At 40.6% G+C, this 20,419-nt stretch overlaps 1 protein-coding gene across 2 annotated transcripts in view; it reads left to right on the top strand.

Moving 5' to 3' along the window:
* FAR2 (fatty acyl-CoA reductase 2) overlaps positions 1-20,419 on the top strand; it is a 193,375-nt gene that overhangs the window by 59,286 nt on the left and 113,670 nt on the right. The gene's annotated exons all lie outside the window — the stretch shown is intronic.

The raw sequence follows: 20,419 nt of genomic DNA, 5'->3' as shown, positions 1-20,419 counted from the left end.
AAATAACCTTGTGTGCCAGGCCAAGGAATTTTGGAAACATATTTGACTCAGAATAGTAGGGTATTTTCAGCCATAGCACCTGACTCTCACAACTGGACAAGGATATTAGAATTCCTCTGTATCACATAGCTCCTCACTTTTCGCTTCCACTCCCTGCTTGGAAGCTTAACAGAAATTAGGTGTAGATATGTGCTAATATGGGCTTCTCAGGTGGCACTAGAGGTAAAGAATCCTCCTGCCAATGCAGGAAACATGAGACATGGGTTCAATTCTTGGGTCAGGAAGATCCCCTGGAGGAGGGCATGACAGCCCATTCCACTATTCTTGCCTGGAGAACCCAATGGACAGAGGAGCCTGGTGGGCTACAGTCCCTCAGGTCACAAAGAGTCGGACATGACTGAAGTGACTGAGCACACACGCATGCATGTGCTAATACTTCACCACTTTCTCATTCTCTCAGATACAGGATTCCGGCTGTTACTGTGGGGATGTGGTGATTCATACAAAAATAGTGCTGTGTGGGAATCCTCTGAGTAACAGCCAGCAGGGGGCACCCTTGAGGCAGCAAAGCTAGCACTCCCAACTCAGGGCACTCTCATCCTGTTTACGTAGGATGAGGGGACTCTTGCACTGGTCCCTCCTGAATCACACAGATATTTTCACTATGGCTTGGATCCACTTGTCACCTTGACTTGTTCTAGTGTCTCTCTGCTTCTTTTTCTTTCTCCTTGTTTGGAAGATGTGCACAGGTAATGTTTCGATCGTATCGTAGCTTAGTGGGCTGAGACCGTTTTGATAGATGAATGGATGGATGATAGCTAGCTAGCTAGAGACTTTTTTTTCTTTTAAAAAAGCCCATGTAATGAGAAGGAAATTATTCTGTTTCCACCTGGCATTTCATAAGATTCTTTGCAAATAAAATTCTATTAGATCTTAAGATAAATGTTACACTGTGCATGTGTGCTAAATCACTTCAGTTGTGCTTGTTTCTTTGTGATCCTGTGGACTGTAGTCCATCAGTATCCTCTGTCCATGGGGGTCTCCAAGCAAGAGTACTGGAGTGGGTTGCCATGCCCTCCTCCAGGGAATCTTCCTGACAAAGGGATCCTGCCATCTACTCTCACTCAGCTTATTAGTACTGAATAGCCACAAACTAGACAGGGAAGTCTTTTGCCCAAACCTCAGTGATATGGGGGCTTGGACCCTGCTACTTTGTCCATTGAAATAGGGAATCTAGGGTTTATTAGAAAGCAGGAGTCAAACAACATTTCCTCTAACTTTTTGTGTCATCCTTGATAGAATGGTTTGCCATTCCCTTCTCCAGTGGACCATGTTTTGTCAGAACTCTCCATCAGAACTGTCCTGTCTGTCCTGGATGGGCCTATATGGCATGGCTCATAGTTTTAAGTTAGACAAGACTGTGGTCCATGTGATCAGATTGGTTAGTTTTCTGTGATTGTGGTTTTCATTCTGTCTGCCCTCTAATGGAGAAGGATAAGAGGTTATAGAAGCTTCCTTATGGGAGAGATTGACTGAGGGGAAAACTGGGTCTAGTTCTGATGGGCAGGGTCATGCTCAGTAAATCTGTAATCCAATTTTCTGTTGATGGGCGGGGCTGTGTTCCCTCCTTGTTACTTGACTTGATGCTAAACTATGGTGGAGGTAATGAAGATAATGGCAACCTCCTTCAAAAGGTCCCAGGCACACACTCTGCACTCAGTGCCCCCAACCCTGCAGCAGGCCATCACCGACCCATACCTCTGCCAGAGACTCCTGGACACTCCCGGGCAAGTCTGGGTCAGTCTTTTGTGGGGTCACTGCACCTTTCTCCTGGGTCCTGGTGTGCACAAGGTTTTGTTTGTGCCCTCCAAGAGACTGTTTCCCCAGTCCTGTGTAAGTTCTGGCAGCTCTGTGGTGGGGTTAATGGCAACCTCCTCCAAGAGGGCTTATACCTTTCCCAGGTCTACTGCATCCAGAGCCCTTGCCCCTGCAGCTGTCTACTGCTGAGCTGTACCTCTGGAAGAGACACTCAAAAACAGTTCTGTCTCAGTCTCTGTGGGATTTCTGGGTCCTGGTGCACACAAGGTTTGTTTGAGCTCTCTGAGCTTCTCTCATGGATATGGGACTTGATTCTAAATGCAATTTTGCCCCTCCTACTGTCTTGCTGGGGTTTCTCCCTTGCCCTTGGATATGGGGTATCTCCTCAAAGTCACTCCTGCACCATGCAGTTGCTGCCACTATTGATTATATTCTTTGCAGCCAAAGATGGAGAAGCTCTATACAGTCAGCAAAAACAAGGCTGGGAGCTGACTGTGGTTCAGATCATGAACTCCTTATTGCCAATTTCAGACTTCAATTGAAGAAACTAGGGAAAACCACTAGACGATTCAGGTATGACCTAAATCAAATCCCATACAGTTATACAGTGGAAGTGACAAATAGATTCAAAGGATTAGATCTGATAGACAGAGTACCTGAAGAACTATGGATGGAGGTTCATGACATTCTACAGGAGGCCACAATGAAGACCATCCCCAAGAAAAAGAAATGTAAAAAGGCAAATGGTTGCTTGAGTAGGCCTTACAAATAGCTGTGAAAAGAGAGAAGCTAAAGGCAAAGGAGAAAGGGAAGGCTATCCATTGGAATGCAGAGTTTCAAAGAATAGCAAGGAGAGATAAGAAAGCTGTCCTCAATGACCAATGCAAAGAAATAGAGCAAAACAATAGAACGGAAAAGATTAGAGACCTCTTCAAGAAAATTAGAGAAACTAAGGAAACACATCATGCAAAGATGGGTACAATAAAGGACAGAAATGGTATGAACCTAACAGAAGCAGAAGATTTTGAGAAAAGGTGGCAAGAATACAAAGAAGAACTATACAAAAAAATCTTCATGGCCCAGATAACCATGAAGTCAAGTGGGCCTTAGGAAGCATCATTAAAAACAAAGCTAGTGGAGGTGATGAATTCAAGTTGAGCTATTTCAAATCCTAAAAGATGATGCTATGAAAGTGCAGCACTCACTATCCCAGCAAATTTGGAAAACTCAGCAGTGGCCACAGCACTGGAAAAGGTCAGTTTTCATTTCAATCCCAAAGAAAGGCAATGCCAAAGAATGTTTAAACTACTGCACAATTGCACTTATCACATTACTTTGCACTAGCAAAGTAATGCTCAAAATTCTCTAAGCTAGGCTTCAACAGTACGTGAACCATGAAATTCCAGATGTTCAAGCTGGATTTAGAAAAGGCAGAGGAACCAGAGATCAAATCACCAACATCCACTGAATCTTTGAAAAGCCGAGAGAGTTCCAGAAAGGCATATATTTCTGCTTTATTGACTATGCCAAAGCCTTTGACTGTTCGGATCACAACAAAGTGTGGAAAATTCTGAAAGAGATGGGAATACCAGACCACCTTACCTGCCTCTTGAGAAATCTGTATGCAGGTCAAGAAGCAGCAGTTAAAACTGGACATCGAACAACAGACTGGTTCCATATTGGGAAGGGAGTATTTCAAGGATGTATATTGTCAACCTGCTTATTTAACTTATGTGCAGAGTACATCATGAGAAACGCTGGGCTGATAAAGCCCAAGCTGGAATCAAGATTGCTGGGAGAAATATCAATAACCTCAGATATGCAGATGACACCACCCTTATGGCAGAAAGCGAAGAAAAACTAAAGAACCCTTGTTAAAAATGAAATAGGAGAGTGGAAAAGCTGGCTTAAAACTCAACATTCAGAAAACTAAGATCATGGCATCGGGTCCCATCACTTCATGGTAAATAAGTGGGGAAACAATGGAAACGGTGAGAGACTTTATTTTGGGGAAGCTCCAAAATTGCTGCAGATGGTGACTGCAGCCATGAAACTAAAAGACACTTGCTCCTTGGAAGTAAACTTGTGACCAACCTAGACAGCATATTAAAAAGCAGAGACATTACTTTGCCAACAAAGGTCCATCTAGTCAAAGCCATGGTTTTTCCAATAGTCATGTGTGGATGTGAGAGTTGGACTATAAAGAAAGCTGAGTGCTGAAGAATTGGTGCTTTTGAACTGTGCTACTGGAGAAGACTCTTGAGAGTCCCTTGGACAGCAAGGAGATCCAACCAGTTCATCCTAAAGGAAATCACTCCTGGATATTCATTGGAAGGACGGATGCTGAAGCTGAAACTCCAGTACTTTGGCCACCTGATGTGAAGAGCTGACTCACTGGAAAGACCCTGATGCTGTGAAAGATTGAAAGCGCAAGGAGAAGGGGATGACAGAGGATGAGATGGTTGGATGACATCACCGACTTAATGGACATGAGTTTGAGTAAACTCCAGGAGTTGATGATGGACAGGAAAGCCGTGGTGTGCTGCAGTCCATGAGGTCACAAAGAATTGGACATGACTGAGCAACTGAACTGAACTGACTGATAGGATGGGGTGTGTTGCCATGCAGATATCACAGTTTTTACCTTTTTTACTCTTCAGTTATACTCCTGCTATCCAATTTTACTAATAGGTTTACTATGGCCAGTTTTGTGAGAAGAGATGCAGTTGTCTGTTTTTCAGGTAACACCTCTCAGGTGACATTAATGGTAAATGCCAGTGCAGGAGACATAAAAGATACAGGTTTGATCCCTGGATCAGGAAGATCCCCTGGAGGAGGGCATGACAACCAACTCCAGCATTCTTGCTTGGAGAATTCCATGGCCAGAGGAGCCTGGTGGGCTACCATGCATGGAGTTGAACAGAGTTGGATGTGAATGAGCACACACACACACAGTAAGAATTTATGAAGAACTGTGGTCTTGAGCAAAATGCTGGAGAGAAGAAAGAGAGAAATTTTTTTGGTCATTGTGGCTTGAAAGACAGACATAAAATATGAGCCAATTAGAGAATAAATGGATGCTAAAGTGAGAAATACTTAAAACAGCTGCATTACTTGTTCTGAAAAGGAAATGATTGTGTGCCCTGGAGTGCTTATCTGAAACATGGGACTTACTTATGAATGGTTTTTAATTTCCAAGTCATGGGAGAAAAATGAGCAACATCATGGGAGAATGTTCCAATAACAAAATATAACATTGGTGTGACAAAATAGAAATGAATGTGGGAAAAGCACTCTGCTTTAGGTAGTTTAGTCTGGAGAGGATACACAGAAGACTCTATAAAGGAGAACAAATCTGGCTAGAAGACAAGCTAGAAGGCTGTTGCAGAAATTCAGGCAGGGGGTAATTTGGACCTGAACTAAAATCAAAGATCTGCACAAGAGAAAGAAGATCCAACAAGAATTTCATTGAAAGGATATAAGATCGTGTAAACTTCTAATTTAAAAGAAACCTTAGAGAACATATAGTTTAATGAATAACAAAATGTTTTCCTCTGGTACCAGTGTTTTCAGCAAAGATTTTTGTCTTTAGAAATGCTTTTGATGTTACAAGTATGCTCCTAAAAAGCCTTCTCTCACTGCCTTTCTTTTTTTCCCTTCAGTTCAGTTCAGTCGTTTAGTCGTGTCCGACTCTTTGCTTTCCCATGAATCCCATGCCAGGCCTCCCTGTCCATCACCAACTCCCAGAGTTCACTCAAACTCATGTCCATCGAGTCGGTGATGCCATCCAGCCATCTCATTCTCTGTCGTCCCCTTCTCCTCCCACCCCCAACCTTTCCTAGCATCAGAGTCTTTTCCAGTGAGTCAACTCATCGCATGAGGTGGCCAAAGTATTGGAGTTTCAGCTTTAGCATCAGTCCTTCCAATGAACACCCAGGACTGATCTCCTTTTGAATGGACTGGTTGGATCTCCTTGCAGTCTAAGGGACTCTCAAGAGTCTTCTCCAGCACCACAGTTCAAAAGCATCAATTCTTCGGCGATCAGCTTTCTTCACAGTCCAACTCTCACATCCATACATGACCACTGGAAAAATCATAGCCTTGACTAGACGCACCTTTGTTTCCCATTGATGAGATTAAAGTGAAAAGTGAAACTGTGAGTTGCTCAGTTATGTCTGACTCTGTGGGACCTCATGGTCTATAGCTTGCCAGCCTCCTCTGTCCTTGGCATTTTCTAGGCAAGAATACTAGAGTGGGTAGCCATTCCCTTCTCCAGGGGATCTTCCCAACCCAAGGATTGAACCCAGGTCTTCTGAATTTCAGGCTGACTCTTTACTGTCTGAGCCATCAAGATGGAGTAGAGTAGATCGATCATCACTGTATTTATTTTGAGAATCGGACTAGGCTGTGTTCTAGTTCATCTGAAACTGAACTTGTACATTCATCAGGTGATGCCTTCCTTTAGGATGAATAGATTTTTTTAGTAGTTTACAAAGGCTAGATTGGTCCAGTGGTGGGAGCAGTGATATCACAACCTCAGACTGGGAAGAAGTCATCACTGCCAATGAACTTTCAAGCCTGCTGGTGGAAAATATAGAAGTTAGTGTTTCTAGGCATGCTGGGTAGAAATGAATAGGATAAGACTGCCTCCTTGCCACTAGTTTGTAAAAAGCATATCAGGACTTTTATGCAACAAAGAACACACACACATACAGTAAGGTGTAAAAGAAAAATGATGAATTTAATCAGACAAACTAATGTCAAACTCAACCCTATCCGTTATCTCCTCATTCACATATACTAATTAATACCAAAGAATGCTCAAACTACCGCACAATTGCACTCATCTCACAAGCTAGTAAAGTCATGCTCAAAATTCTCCAAGCCAGGCTTCAGCAATATGTGAACCGTGAACTCCCAGATGTTCAAGCAGGTTTTAGAAAAGGCAGAGGCACCAGAAATCAAATTGCCAACATCCGCTGGATCATGGAGAAAGCAAGAGATTTCCAGAAAAACATCTATTTCTGCTTCATTGACTATGCCAAAGCCTTTGACTGTGTGGATCACAATAAACTGTGGAACATTCTGAAAGAGATGGGAATCCCAGACCACCTGACCTGCCTCTTGAGAAACCTGTATGCAGGTCAGGAAGCAACAGTCAGAACTGTACATGGAACAACAGACTGGTTCCAAATAGGAAAAGGAGTACGTCAAGGCTGTATATTGTCACCTTGCTTATTTAACTTATATGCAGAGTACATCATGAGGAACGCTGGGCTGGAAGAAGCACAAGCTGGAATCAAGATTGCTGGGAGAAATATCAATAACCTCAGATATGCAGATGACACTACCCTTATGGCAGAAAGTGAAGAGGAACTCAAAAGCCTCTTGATGGAAGTGAAAGAGGAGAGTGAAAAGGTTGGCTTGAAGCTCAACATTTAGAAAACAAAGATCATGGCATCTGGTTCCATCACTTCATGGGAAATAGATGGAAAAACAGTAGAACAGTGTCAGACTTTATTTTGGGGGGCTCCAAAATCACTGCAGATGCTGATTGCAGCCAGGAAATTAAAAGACGCTTACTCCTTGGAAGGAAAGTTATGACCAACCTTGATAGTATATTGAAAAGCAGAGACATTACTTTGCCAACAAAGGTCCATCTAGTCAAGGCTATGGTTTTTCCAGTGGTCATGTATGGATGTGAGAGTTGGACTGTGAAGAAAGCTGATCGCCGAAGAATCGATGCTTTTGAACTGTGGTGCTGGAGAAGACTCTTGAGAGTCCTTTGTACTGCAAGGAGATCCAACCAGTCCATTCTAAAGGAGATCAATCCTGGGTGTTCATTGGAAGGACTGATGCTAAAGCTGAAACTCCAATACTTTGGCCACCTCATGCAACGAGTTGACTCACTGGAAAAGACTCTGATGCTGGGAAAGGTTGGGGGTGGGAGGAGAAGGGGACGACAGAGAATGAGATGGCTGGATGGCATCGACGCCTCTGTGGACATGAGTTTGAGTGAACTCCGGGAGTTGGTGATGGACAGGGAGGCCTGGCGTGCTGTGATTCACGGGGTCGCGGAGAGTCGGACACGACGGAGCGACTGAAATGAACTGAACTGAACTGAATTTTGTGACATTGGCAAGTCATTTAATTTCTTCTTGTTTCCTAAACTTGCTTGCTTCATCTCATCAGCATCAAAACAATTGTTAATGTACAGTAGGCAGTTTATAAATATTTCTGTGAGACAGATGATCAGAGAAACATTACATTTCCTTGTAATCAAGGAAACAGAAATACAAAGAGTGGTCCATAGAAGGTACTTGTTAGTTTCTGTTCTGTTTCTGTTCTGATTTCAAAGCCCAAGCTCTTTACGCCACCTCACCCCACTGCTGCATGTGGTCAAGTAGAGCTTATGCTTTGTGTGGTCATTTCTGCCTCTGGTAGTTGTTTGTCCTTGTAGGTATATAAATAAAAAATGGTAGAGCCTGGGTATATCAGCTATGACAACAAGAATGACTGACTTTTCTGTGGCTAGCTAGGCTTTTCATTAAATATTCAATTTTGATACCACATAGCAGAATATTATGCTAGCCAGCCCAAATTTGATTTACTAATGGACACCACTGTAAAAGTTTGCAAATCTCTTTAAACACAAAGAATAATGACAAAAGATACCAGCCCACCAACCACAGTTTAGCAGAGGTGGAACGTCGACTTCAAATGTGCTGTTATTTTTTTTATCAGCTTTATTGAGGAATGACTTATATATGATAAGCTACATCTAAAATGAATGAATTCCAGCCATCGTATACACTGATAAAATAACCAGTCAATACCTAGAACAATTCCACAAACCTAAACATTCCCTTTAAAATGTCCATCCCTTCCTCTAACCCTGACACCAGGAAACCACTGTTCTATTGTTGACACCATAGGTTAATTTTTAATTTATATAAATTGAAAAATAAAGTAAAACTGTATCATTCATATAAGTATGGAAATTCATCCACTACTTTCATGTCTATATTGGTTATACATACATTTTTATCCATATATGAAGCAGACTGATGTTGATGGGGCTAATCTTTAGCTCTGTAGAGTCACATTCTTCCTACAGATACTCTAAAATAATCCTGGCAAAGAATTAGATAAGCCCTTTCCATCCTCTAAGACTTTCCCCAAAAATACTTTCCCACTGTATTTGACTGATAACAACCATGTCATGTATTTTATGGCAAGCTTAGTATATCTACACATTGAGAAAACTATATTCAGAGAACCTGTGGCATTTCTAGTGAGTGGCTGACCAAGAAAGAGAATCCAGTTTTTCCCCTCCTTTTGCAGTAGTCATGCCATCATGAACAAGGGAACCTGTAATAATAATAAATCCAGCTGTCCCATGAATCCCTGCTGCTGCTGGTGCTGCTGAGTCGCTTCAGTCGTGTCCGACTCTGTGCGACCCCATGGACTGCAGCCTTCCTGGCTCCTCCATCCATGGGATTTTCCAGGCAAGAGTACTGGAGTAGGGTGCCAGTCTCCCATGAATCCCTAGAGAGCTATTAATAACTCCTGTATAACTTTCCAGTCATAGCGTTAGAAAATAAAATTGGAAAAGATGGAGTTGTGTGAGTGTTCTGAGGTGAACTGTGTCCCTTCTTCTCCCCTGCAAATTCATATGTTGAAGTCCTAACCCCATAGCCTCAGAATGTGACCACATTTGGAAATAGGGTTACTGCAGATGTAGTTAGTTAAGATGAAATCATACTGAAGAAAGGCAGGCCCATCATCCAGGGTGACCAGAGTCCTTATAAAAAGAGGAAACTTTGGACACTGAGACCCACAGGGATAAAAGCATATGAAGACTGGAGCTATATAGTCACAGTCCAAGAAACCACCAGAAGCTAAGAGAGAGGCCTGGAACAATTCATTCTCTGTCCTCTCAGGGGGAATGTGACCTTATCAACACCTTGGTTTTGAACTTCTGACCTCCAGAACTATGAGATAACTTCTCTTGTTCCAAGCCACCCAGCTTGTAGTACTTTGTTGCAGCAGCCTGAGGAAACAAATCTAATAGAGCAATGAGTGAGCAACAAGATAACACAAACTATACTACAACATGAAGAAAGTATATATTTTAGCAAGTACACTAAAGATCTTTCTCTGAACGTTAATGCAGATTAAGATTGTCCAGAAAGTTAATTGATGGAATCAGATACTTTGAAAATATAAAGAAATTCAGTGTTGTCCCAACATTGCTCTAACTTGCATCATAGATTAATATACTTTCATGTCTGGAAGAAATAATAAGGTCACCAAGCTCAGCCTTTCAGTGGATAATTGAGTATCTTTGAAAACGTACTAGCTAACTGGTTTTTTCAGCCTCTGCTTGGATACATCTGCTAACTCCTAGGGCTGCTGATGCTGCTAAGTAGCTTCAGTCGTGTCCAACTCTGTGTGACCCCATAGACGGCAGCCCACCAGACTCCCCCGTCCCTGGGATTCTCCATGCAAGAACACTGGAGTAGGTTGTCATTTCCTTCTCCAATGCATGAAAGCGAAAAGTGAAAGTGAAGTTGCTCGGTCCAACTCTTAGCGACCCCATGGACTGCAGCCCATCAGGCTACTCTGTCCATGGGATTTTCCAGGCAAGAGTACTGGAGTGGGGTGCCATTGCCTTCTCCGAACTCCTGGGGCAACCCACTCTATCTTTAGCAGCTCTGATGATTAAAATAGGATTTCTTATGTTAAACTGAACTGTATCTCTCTATAGCTTTCACCCATTTATTATAGTTTAATTTCTTAAAGCAAGAAAGAATGCATTCAATTTCCTTTTCACAGGTCGGGTCCTTTCAGTGTTTCACATCAATCGTGTCGCTCCTAAGTCATTTGCTCCCTGAAATAGCTCTTGAGTTCTTTTTAGTACTAACTCACATGACGCAGTCTGATCAGCTCCATGCTGCTGCTGCTGCTGCTGCTGCTGCTAAGTCGCTTCAGTCATGTCCAACTCTGTGCGACCCCATAGACGGCAGCCCACCAGGCTCCCCCGTCCTTGGAATTCTAGGCAAGAACACTGGAGTGGGTTGCCATTTCCTTCTCCTGATCAGCTCCATCTGTTCCGTCCAGATCAGCTCCATCCGTTCCGTTCCGTTCCGCAGCTCAGTCTTGTCCGACTCTTTGCGACCCCGTGGACTGTAGCCTACCAGGCTTCTCCGTCCATGGGATTCTCCAGGCAAGAATACTGGAGTGGGTTACCATTTCCTTCTCCAGAAGATCTTCCCGACCCAGGGATCGAACCTGGGTCTCCCGCATTGGAGGCAGACGCTGTAACCTCTGAGCCACCAGGGAAGCCCCGATCAGCTCCTTAGGGTGGTGTAATTTATCTCTTTTAGAGTGGAACATCTAGATCTTGATAATGGTCGCAATAGTGGAGGTTATAATTAAATTAAATATACTATTATTCTAGATAATATCCTTCAATTAATGGCGGCTCAGTGATAAAGAATCTGCCTGCAGTGCAGTATCTGCAGGAGACATGGATTCAATCCCTGGGTCGGGAAGACCACCTGGAGGAATAAATGGCAACCCACTCCAGTATTCACACCTGGAGAATCCCATGGACAAAGGAGCCTGGTGGGCTATAATCGATAAGGTCCCAAAGAGTCAGACATGACTGAAATAACTTAGCTAGCAAGATTATATTAACTTTGGGGAGCGTCACCATATTCAGTTGTTGTTGTTTTCAGTTGCTCAGTCCTGTCCTGCTCTTTGTGACCCCCCCCCGGCCTGCAGCACACCAGGCTTCGTCCTTCACAATCTTCCAGAGTTTGCTGAAACTCATGTCCGTTGATTGAGTCAATGATGCCATACTACTGTCTCATCCTCTATTGTACCCTTCTCTTCTTGTCCTTAATCTTTTCCATCATCAAGTTCTTTTCCAGTGAGTTAGCTCTTCACATCAGGTGGGCAAAGTACTGGAGCTTCAGCTTCAGCATCAGTCCTTCCCGTGAATATTCAGAGTTGATTTCCTTTAGGATTGATTGGTTGGATCTACTTGCTGTCCAAGGGACTCTCAAGCATCTTCTCCAGCATCACAGTTCAAAAGCATCAGTTCTTCCCCGCACTCCACCTTTTTTATTGTCCAGCTCTCACATCCTACATGTCTAGTGGAAAAACCATAGCTTTGACTATATGGAACTTTGTAGGCAAAGTAATGTCTCTGCTTTTGAATATGCTGTCTAGGTTTGTCATTGCTTTTCTTCAAAGGAGCAAGTGTCTTTTAATATCATGGCTGCAGTCACCACCCACAGTGATATTGGAGCCCAAGAAAATAAAATTTGTCAGTGTTTCTATTTTTTCCCCATCTATTTGCCATGAAGTGATAGGACCAGATGCCTTGATCGTTTTTTGAATGTTGCGTTATAAGCCAACTTGTTCACTCTCCTCTTTCACCTTCATCAGGAGGCTCTTTATCTTCAGTAATATTGCATAAAATTAACTAAAGTTCCTGAGTCATTTTTTCCACCAAATAAGCTGCATGATGATAGGCTTTGGCTTGATCATCAAGAACCATAAGTGGCTTGGCACTTAGATAAGTCATCAAATAAATGAATGAATATATATGTATACACACACACATATATATGTGCATATAATACACACAAATGCTGAACAATGCATTCCCTCCTGAACTTACACCATTTGGGAGGAGGGGGTTTCTACTTTATTTTGTTAAGCTCCACCAGAAAATAAATACCTTCTAACCAGTAAAGTGGAGAAGGAAATGGCAACCCACTCCAGTGTTCTTGCCTGGAGAATCCCAGGGACGGGGGAGCCTGATGGGCTTCCGTCTATGGGGTCACACAGAGTCAGACACGACTGAAGTGACTTAACGGCAGCAGCAACCAGTAAAGAATCCTACTATTTGTCCCATATCTTCCAGATAGCAACCACCTTCCATGTGTTACAAATTGTTTCTTCTGCACACTTTGATAGCATTGAGGAAAACAGGCATTTTAAGACTTGGTCTAAATCTGTCCTTCAACTTAGACTTGCTATGTATTCCAGACAAGTATTTAAACCTTCTGTTTTCTCCAGCAGTAAAATGGTACTAATATAAAATATTGTGTGTGTAAATTTAGTTGACTGTGTGTGCATGTGTGTATGCATATTTATAGATGACTGCATCATCAGGATTATGGCAACCCACTCCAGTGTTCTTGGCTGGAGAATCCCAGGGATGGCGGAGCCTCATGGGCTGCCGTCTATGGGGTCGCACAGAGTCGGACACGACTGAAGCGACTTAGCAGCAGCAGCATCATCATCAGGATTTTTATACTAACAAAAATCCTGGGTCTTCCATGGTGTCTCAGTGCTAAAGAATCAGCCTGCTCGTGTAGGAGACATGGGTTCAACCTCTGATCTAGGAAGATCTCACATGCCACAGAGCAAATAAGCCTGTGTGCCACAACTATTGATCCTATGCTCTAGAGCCCAGGAGCCAAAACTACTGAAGGCTTTGTGCCCCAGAGCCCATGTCTGCAACAAGAGAAGCCATCACAATGAGAAGCCCCTGCACCACGACTAGAGAGTAGCTCCCATTTGCTGCAACCAGAGAAAAGCCTGTGCAGCAACGAAGATCCAGCCCAGCCCAGTTTATTTGTTTATATAATAAACAAAATTATATTTTTTAAAAAAATGTATTTAATCCTTTGTTAATAGTTTTAGTTATAACATAGTGACTTATGGGATCACTTTTCCTTCTGTGTTTATATAACAATCCTAAACTATAACTTTATGTCAAGGAGGAAAGATTGTGAACTGCGTTCTATTTCCATTTTCCAAATGAGTAATTCAATCTTATAAAATAATTGACTCTATCTCTTGTGCTAGATGTTCTGTATATTGAATGAAGAAACATGTTTTCCTCAATTTTCAGGGATGTTAAAGACTGATGAAATATATTTACAAAGTGCTACACAAGTTAGTTAGAGGAAAACTAACTTTGACAGCATCTTCATGGAGACATGAATGCTACACCACTACTATTCAACATAGTTCTGGAAGTTTTGGCTACAGCAATCAGAGCAGAAAAAGACATAAAAGGAACACAAATTGGAAAAGAAGAAGTAAAACTTTCACTGTTCGCTGATGACATGATCCTCTACACAGAAAACCCTAGAGACTCTACCAGAAAACTACTAGAGCTAATCAATGATTACAGTAACGTTGCAGGATATAAAATCAACACACAGAAATCCCTTGCATTCCTATACACTAATAATGAGAAAATAGAAAGAGAAATTAAGGAAACTATTCCATTCACTGTTGCAACGAAAAGAATTAAATACTTAGGAATATATCTACCTAAGGAAACAAAAGACTTGTACATAGAAAACTATAAAACACTACTGAAAGCAATCAAAGAGGACAGTAATAGATGGAGAAATATACCATGCTCATGGATTGGAAGAATAAATATTGTAAAAATGAGTATACTACCCAAAGTAATTTATACATTCAATGCAATCCCTATCAAGCTGCCGACAATATTTTTCACAGAACTAGAACAAATAATCTCACAATTTGTATGGAAATACAAAAAACCTCGAATAGCCAAAGCAATCTTGAGGAAGAAAAATGGAACTGGGGGAATTAACCTGCCGGACTTCAGGCTCTACTACAAAGCCACAGTCATCAAGACAGTATGGTACTGGCATAAAGACAGAAATATAGATCAATGGAACAAAATAGAAAGCCCAGAGATAAATCCACGCATCTATGGACACCTCATCTTTGACAAAGGAGGCAAGAATATAAAATGGAGAAAAGACAGTCTCTTTAACAAGTGGTGCTGGGAAAACTGGTCAGCCACCTGTAAAAGAATGAAACTAGAACACTTCCTAACACCATACACCAAAATAAACTCAAAATGGATTAGAGAGCTAAATGTAAGACCAGAAACTATAAAACTCCTAGAGGAGAACGTAGGCAAAACACTCTCCGACATAAATCACAGCAGGATCCTCCATGACCCACCTCCCAGAATATTGGAAATAAAAGCAAAAATAAACAAATGGGACCTAATTAAAATCAAAAGCTTCTGCACAGCAAAGGAAACTATAAGTAAGGTGAAAAGACAGCCTTCAGAATGGGAGAAAATAATAGCAAATGAAGCAACGGATAAAGGATTAATCTCCAAATTATACAAGCAGCTCCTGCAGCTCAATTCCAGAAAAATAAATGACCCAATCAAAAAATGGGCCAAAGAACTAAACAGACATTTCTCCAAAGAAGACATAAAGATGGCTAACAAACACATGAAAAAATGCTCAACATCCCTCATAATCAGAGAGATGCAAATCAAAACCACAATGAGATACCATTTCACACCAGTCAGAATGGCTGCTATCCAAAAGTCTACATGCAATAAATGCTGGAGAGGATGTGGAGAGAAAGGAACCCTCTTACACTGTTGGTGGGAATGCAAACTAGTACAGCCACTATGGAGAACAGTGTGGAGATTCCTCAAAAAACTGGAAATAGAACTGCCATATGATCCAGCAATCGCACTCCTGGGCATACACACCGAGGAAACCAGAATTGAAAGAGACACATGTACTCCAATGTTCATTGCAGCACTGTTTATAATAGCCAGGACATGGAAGCAACCTAGATGTCCATCTGCAGACGAATGGATAAGAAAGCTTTGGGACATATACACAATGGAGTATTATTCAGCCATTAAAAAGAATACATTTGAATCAGTTCTAATGAGGTGGATGAAACTGGAGCCTATTATACAGAGTGAAGTAAGCCAGAAAGAAAAACACCAATACAGTATACTAACACATATATATGGAATTTAGAAAGATACAAATGATAACCCTGTATACGAGACAGCAAAAGAGACACAGATGTATAGAACAGTCTTTGGGACTCTATGGGAGAGGGTGAGGGTGGGATGATTTGGGAGAATGTCATTGAAACACGTATGTTGTCATATGTGAAACGAATCACTAGTTCAGGGTCAATGCATGTTATAGGATGCTCGGGGCTGGCATGCGGGGATGACCCAGAGGGAGGATAAAGGGAGGAGGGAGGTGGGAGGGCGGTTCAGGAGGGGGAACTTATGTAAACCCGGGGCAAATTCATATCAATGTATGGCAAAACCAACCAATATAATATTGTGAAATAATTTGCCTCCAATAAAAAATAAATTAATTACCTAAAAAAAATCAATATTTCAAAAAGTTGTGTTTCATAAGAAATATTTTGAATAGCTTGAACTCTATTTGATATACTTTGGCTCTCTTAGTTACCTTATTGTCAAATTAATTTAACTATAGTCATTTTCATGAAGAACAGTTTCATGTTAGTTTTTCTTTTTAAATGAAGCATAACTAAATCTTTAGTTTTCTGTTTAAATGTCAATCAGAAATTATAAAACAGTTCAGAAGGTTTTTATTTTAATGACATATAATGAAGTCACATTAATCAACCAAGAGTATAGCCCATATAACGATAATGAACACTGATCAAGGGTTTCACATTATGCCTTTGTTAGAGGAGCTACTAAACTTTGCTAGTGAAAGAAAAATACCAGTGTGATTTTGTTTTTAAATTTCCTAATGGAAAATCCAAACTTTGTGTTGGGATATGACATTGCCTATAAATCACTCAAAGGACAAAGAAATGAAAAGTGACTCGTACATAGCCATTTGGTAGCCAGTTACTGCAGCATATTGCTGAATTGGTTGTATATTTTGCAATAATATGGAACTCCCTGTCCCAGACTGTTTTACATGGTGCTTGTGGCCATATGTTGGTTTCAGGTAAACCCAATCTTAAATATCCTATTCTACTGTTGCTATAAGTATGTTTTTATTTTATGAACCAGAATGCAGGTCAGATGTGTTTTTCACTTAATACGTTGACTTTTATGTGTTAATTATGCCCAGCCATTTTTCCAGTTGTATTAAGAAGTAATTGACATAATTGACTGTGTAAGTTTAAGGTGTACAAGATGACGGTTTGATTTATATATATTGTGAAATGATTATTAAAATAGGTCCCACTAACATACATCTTCTAATATAGATATATAGATAAACATAAAATATAGATATGTATATAAAGAAAAGGAAGAAGAGACAAGAACTCTTGTGACAAGAACTCAAGATTTACTCTTTTAAGAACTTAACTATGTATTGTACACCAATGTTAGCTCTAGTCATCACATTGTACATTATATCCCTAGAACTTAATTATCTTATAACTGGAAGTTTGCATTATTTATACTTTCCTCCAATGCCCCTATCCCCAGTCCTCACCATTAATAACCACAAGTCTGATCTATTTTTCCATGAATTTTTAACTTTTTTTCTATACATAAGTGAGATCATACATTATTTTGTCTTTCTCTATCTGATTTCACTTTAGCGTAATGCCTTCAGGATCCATCTGTGTTCTTGCAAATGGTAAGATTTCATTATTTTTATGGAATTAAATAAATAATGGAATAACATTCCATTTTATATACACATGCCATATTGTTTTTATCCACTCATCTATCAACAGACACAGGTGGTTTCCATGACCTGGCTATTGTAAATAACACTACTATGAAGATAGTGTGCAGGTACCTTTTGGGGTTAGTGTTGTCATTACCTTTGGATATATTCCTAGAACTGGAATTGCTGGATCATATGATAGTTCTATTTTTAATTTTTTGAGGATCCTCCATACTGTTTTCTGTAGTCCAGCCATTTCTTAAATAGCCTCATAATATTTTATTACATGGCTAAACTAATTTCTTTAGTCTTCTGTTCTTTATTCTTTATTGTATTGTCAGATTTTTATTAACAGTTTTTTCCCCTTATTATAAGCAATGCAGTGATGAATAGGGACAATATTTTATTAGGAAAAGTAGAAAATTATAGAGCATGGAAATCGGCCTTCACATGTCTTGGGAAATAAAGAATAAAAAAGTCTGAGTGATATTGGGGGAAGACTTAGAGGTATAAAAATGAAAGAAAGTGGGCGCCAGAAAGGGCATGAGAATGTCCAAGATACAATTTACCTGCCAGTGTGATCTCAGAGCCATCTTTCTACTTGTTTGAAGGTGCCTGGCTCTAACAGAAACCTGAAGTGCTTATCAAGACTTCACTTAATCTAAGTAGAAAATGTATTTTAACTACAAATCTGTGGTTAACACACCCTCTGAATTAGTGGTATTTGGTTAACCACTTAAAGAACTATTGTTAGAAATTCCTAAAGTATGTTTAGAAATCTGTTTATTGGAAATAAATATATACTCATCAAGATACCACCAATAAAAAATATGAATCTGAACCTGAATCTGTTATAAGGCAAATACTTTAAAATCTGATTCTACTTCCTCTGCCCTAAAAATAAAACAAATGCATTCTCTTGAAGAAAAAGGTAGTCATTGCTAATTTTAGTACCCACTTCCAGTCCTCATTCTTGCTGACCTGCCTATTCTGTTTACCACTGATCACCACTGTCTTTAATAGTTCCTCTTCATGATTGTGACCTCTGCTCATCATTTCTAGTTTTACTTCTCTAGCTGATTTTTCTCTGACTCATTTTTTATGTTTTACATATAGAGTTACTCAGGTGCTCTCTTCTCTTTTGTATTCTTTACTATCACTTGCAAAATTATCTGTTTATTCTATTCCACATGCATTTGACCCTCAAATTTGTGTCCAGCCCTTATCTATTTTCAGATCCCCAAAAGATGAATTTTTTAAAAAATGACATCTAGAAAATTGCTGGAAAACAAGGATAAAGAGAAAAATGTTAAAAAGCAGCTGTAAGGGAGAAAAGTTATATTCAGGAAAACCACAGTAAGAAAAACAACTGAGGCCTCCTCAGAAACAATGAACTTATATCCAAGATAGTTACCACTCAGTTCAGTTCAGTTCAGTTGCTCAGTCGTGTCCGACTCTCCGCAACCCCATGAATCACAGCACGCCAGGCCTCCCTGTCCATCACCAACTCCCGGAGTTCACTCAAACTCATGTCCACAGAGTCGGTGATGCCATCCAGCCATCTCATTCTCCGTCATCCCCTTCTCCTCCCGCCCCCAACCTTTCCCAGCATCAGAGTCTTTTCCAGTGAGTCAACTCGTCGCATGAGGTGGCCAAAGTATTGCAGTTTCAGCTTTAGCATCAGTCCCTCCAATGAACATCCAGGATTGATCTCCTCTAGAATGGACTGGTTGGATCTCCTTGCAGTATAAGGGACTCTCAAGAGTCTTCTCCAACACCACAGTTCAAAAGCATCGATTCTTCGGCAGTCAGCCTTCTTCACAGTCCAACTCTCACATCCATACATGACCACGGGAAAAACCATTGCCTTGACTAGACGGACCTTGGTTGGCAAAGTAATGTCTCTGCTTTTTAATATACTATCAAGGTTGGTCATAACTTTCCTTCCAAGGAGCAAGCGTCTTTTAATTTCATGGCTGCAATCAGCATCTGCAGTGATTTACCTACCAAATGCTTCCCAGGTGGAACTAGCAGGAAAGAGTCTGCCTGCCATTGCATTTGCTGCAGGAGACTTGGGTTTGATCTCTGGGTCGGGAAGGTCCCCTGGAGGAAGAAATGACAACACACTCCAGTATTCTTGCTAGGAGAATCCCATGGACAAAGGACACTTGTATGTTACAGATCATAGGGTTGCAGAGAGTCGGACACAACTGAAGAAATTTAGCATGCCCAGGTCTTATATGAGAAATTAAATGGGTTAATATTATTAATCACTTAGCACAGTAGCTGGCACAAGGTAAATTCTAAATAAATGTTTGTTATGTAAAATAAAAGCTACATGGTAGCTGGTATTGTAAATTGTTAAAATATCTCTTGGGAAAAAATTTCCTGAAGCAAATGAGACAACACCAAACACTGTAACTTATGTGGCATTTACTTTTTCCTTCATACTTTCTATAATCATGTACTACTAGTATTATTACAACAAGACAATTTTGATACAAGGTATGATCCATGAAAACAGAGACTTTATATAGTTCACTGTATACCTCAGCACCTAGAACAGTACCTACATCCTCTATAAATTAGCTCATACCATGAAGATGAGAAAATACTTTTTTGAAAAATAGTTCCTAATATATATGTTGCAACTATGTACATAAGAAAGAAAAGAGGACAGATAAATAGAGTTTAGACCCATTTAAGTTCTTAAAAATTGAAATTGGGTTATTTAGAAAAATATGAATAATTTTCTAGTTGCTTATATCTGTAGTGCAGATAATCAGCCCTCTCATTTTCAAAAGACCCCAAGGAGGAATATGATAGCATGATTTTGACTCCCTTTTTCTAAAAGTTTTAGTGTTTCTTATTCAGATATAGAAAACTTTTTGTTTTTTTCCTTTTGGAGGACTATGTTTAGAATTAAATCATTTATTATTATGGTACCTTACTGCGTGCTTGCATGCTAAGCCGCTTCAGTTGTATCTGACTCTTTGCCACCCTATAGACTGTAGCCCAGGAGTCTCCTTTGTCCATGGGATTCTGGAGGCAAGAATACTGGAGTGGGTTGCCATGACCTCCTCCAGGGGATC

The sequence above is a fragment of the Moschus berezovskii genome, chromosome 6 (genome assembly GCF_049115385.1).
Source record: "Moschus berezovskii isolate FMDL1 chromosome 6, NW_MosBer_1.0, whole genome shotgun sequence".
NCBI lineage: Eukaryota > Metazoa > Chordata > Mammalia > Artiodactyla > Moschidae > Moschus > Moschus berezovskii.
The sequence above is the reverse complement of the archived record's forward strand: the minus strand, read 5'-3'. Positions and strand labels throughout refer to the sequence as shown.